Below are 2,765 nucleotides of genomic sequence, written 5' to 3' on the forward strand. Positions count from 1 at the left end.
TTGGAGTCGACACATTGCTATGCACAACCCGTTGGATCCTGGTTAAGAAACGGATAGCTTCCGGTGCCAAGTAGCCAAAGGTATCAAAAGCCAGAGGGACAAAAACATGTTGGTTTTCTTCGCAGGCAATTTATACCTATGTGTTTTAAAAATAAATTAATAAAAGATTATAAAATAACAAAAAAACAACTTAGTGATTGAATTAGATTAATGTAAAACTTGAAAGAGGATATGTGTTTTTTAAAATTAAAAAAAAATACCTTTAGCAACGCCTTAGATTTATTTGTTCAAAACATATATGACCTTCATGAGTTCATGGTGATTATGTAAAGTTTTAAATCTTAAGTTTGGATTATAAATCCAGTTTATTTTAGTTTTATCTTTTCTCCCACCTTCAGAAGAATAAAACATAGACATTTCGTCTATCATTAGAATTTTCTTTCCGTTTACACCCATTATCTCAAGTTTTGGATCGAACTAATCCATTGACACAAATAGTTCATGGCTTTACAGCTCAGCCATTCGCCGATTCGGGTTTATTTGAAAATAGCTAAAATATAGCATTTTCTGGAGACATAAGAATTTTTCGGCGGAAGCCGCTTATACCATATTTTGCTAAAGGATATCTGTGTTATGATACAAACGTAAAAAAAAATAGATGAGATTTTGTGCCATTGGGTCTGAACACAATTAAAAGGATTTCAGTAGAGTTTAATAATACAAACAAATGATGTTGAGCTTTGAGGATCTACCAACTAATAAGCTTGTACTTCATGCAATTAAAGATGTATATTCACTATTCAGAAATGATACATGACATCCACAACATTTGCCACATGAAGTCAACTTATGTGAACTACTGTTTTTGCTTAGACAATTTATACGTATTTACACATTAAACGTACAAAAGGTGTCACTTGGATAAAAAAAAATAAAAGTGCCCAAAGTGAAAACAGTAGAAAGCAAAAGTGAGAATCTGAAAAAGATAAAATTAACACTAATAATTCCACCATGAAGATTCAAAGGCAGTTGAAATCATGTGTTCTTGCCCTGAAACATACTTACCTTCTTGATCACCGCCGTTGTTGCTGTTAAACAACAACGGCGGTGGATACAACCACCCGTCCAGGAGCGAGTCCGTGTACACGAACTCGCTCTTTAGCTCTAGCGAGTCAAAACTCGACCCTAAAACCGGAAGCTCAATAATCTCATCAAGTTCCTCGGATGCGGTTTCTAGACACGAATTCGGAGAGTCGAATTCTGTCATGGCTGCGGCTTTAGCCGCAGCGGTTTGCACGTCTCTTGGAGAGCACGAAACAGCGCGCGGAAGTGATCCAGCGAGTTCGGGGAAATTAAGAATAGCCGAACTCCCTTTGATACTAACCGCGGCAACATCGTGTGCCCGAGCGGCCATTTGTGGCGTAGGGAAAGTCCCGAGCCATATGCGCGATTTTTTCCTTGGCTCGCGGATTTCAGACACCCATTTGCCCCAACTCCTCATTCGAACACCGTGGTATACCGGATGCTTGGTGCTCGAATCGCGGGTTCTTTTGACGGTTTTGGTTTCAAGGTTTTGCGAGTCGGGTAACTGTTCAGAAATGGAATTATTACCTATACTCATTTTGGCATAAATTGGTGATGGGGTCTTCATTAGGGCATACGTAAAGAAAGAGAGTGAAAGAGTAGCCGTCATGACCACATTATGTCTATTTATTTTTTTTTTGAACGGCAAATTTAGGATCACTCACGGACCACTGGAGTATAGTACCAGCAGATCCACGCGATCATATCCATCTCCACTAGGCAATAATGCCTAACCACCAATTCAGGAGGAAAGCCAACAAAAGTTGGGAAAACCCCCTTTTTATGGGATTCGAACCCAGGACCTTATGGTCCCTAAGCCTTATCCCACCACCAAGATGCCACTAGGCTACAAAGCCATGGACAACATTATGTCTATTTATGATAGTATTGTTTGATAGGACATTTAAGATGGAAAGATAACAAGAAAGTTGTGATCTTTCTGGGATTTAAAGATTGTGTGTCTGCGTGTTTAATCAGAGTGAAGACAGTGGAATGCACACATTGATTTGCAACCTCATTTCCCAATGAGTTATATACAGCTAGCTACTTATAGAGAGAGAGAGAGAGAGAGAGAGATATGGGGTTTAGTACAATGGGGTCCTAGACAAACAAGTGCCATAAAACATGTTCTTTCAAGAAAATTTCACCTGTGTTTATAAAACTACTACTAGTAAGTTCTCAAAGATTCACTTGGCACTGTTTGTTTACCCATTATGGTTTGTCTTCCATATATCTTTCCATCCTTGCATCATCAGAAGATTTATCTTTTTTGTCTATTACTATAATAAATTTATGCTACTTTTATGTAAGAGCATTTAATTCAGCACCTATTAGATTTACTTAAATAACCAGTAATTAATTCAGTACCTACTATATATAGGTATAGTAAATAGTTTATTTTTTTAGCGCGTTAGTGCAATTGGTACGCTGGTGAATTTCAAAGGCTAACAATCTGTATACAGTCCATCTTATCAAAGTTCGAATTCTTGAACAGTGGTGTTCTTTCTTATCAGTGACATACATGCACTTGTTGAAATCGAACCGGGACCATTAGAAGTTTCATTTTTAGCACGTGTGTGGTTTGAACGCTATTACATTTCTCTTGCCTAACAATTAATCCATCTAGCATTTGTCAACTAGTCCGCCATGGATCATTGACACTAGTAAATAGAGGTACAAGA

The 2,765-nt window shown here is 37.8% G+C and overlaps 1 pseudogene; it reads right to left on the reverse strand.

Moving 5' to 3' along the window:
* Positions 1–811: 811 nt before the first annotated feature.
* On the reverse strand, positions 812–1,718 carry LOC143536244 (dehydration-responsive element-binding protein 3 pseudogene; annotated as a pseudogene).
* Positions 1,719–2,765: the final 1,047 nt, after the last annotated feature.

Source organism: Bidens hawaiensis, unplaced genomic scaffold (genome assembly GCF_021521415.1).
Source record: "Bidens hawaiensis isolate Kalapana, Puna unplaced genomic scaffold, B.hawaiensis_p1.1 tig00010770_1, whole genome shotgun sequence".
Classification (NCBI taxonomy): Eukaryota; Viridiplantae; Streptophyta; class Magnoliopsida; order Asterales; family Asteraceae; genus Bidens; species Bidens hawaiensis.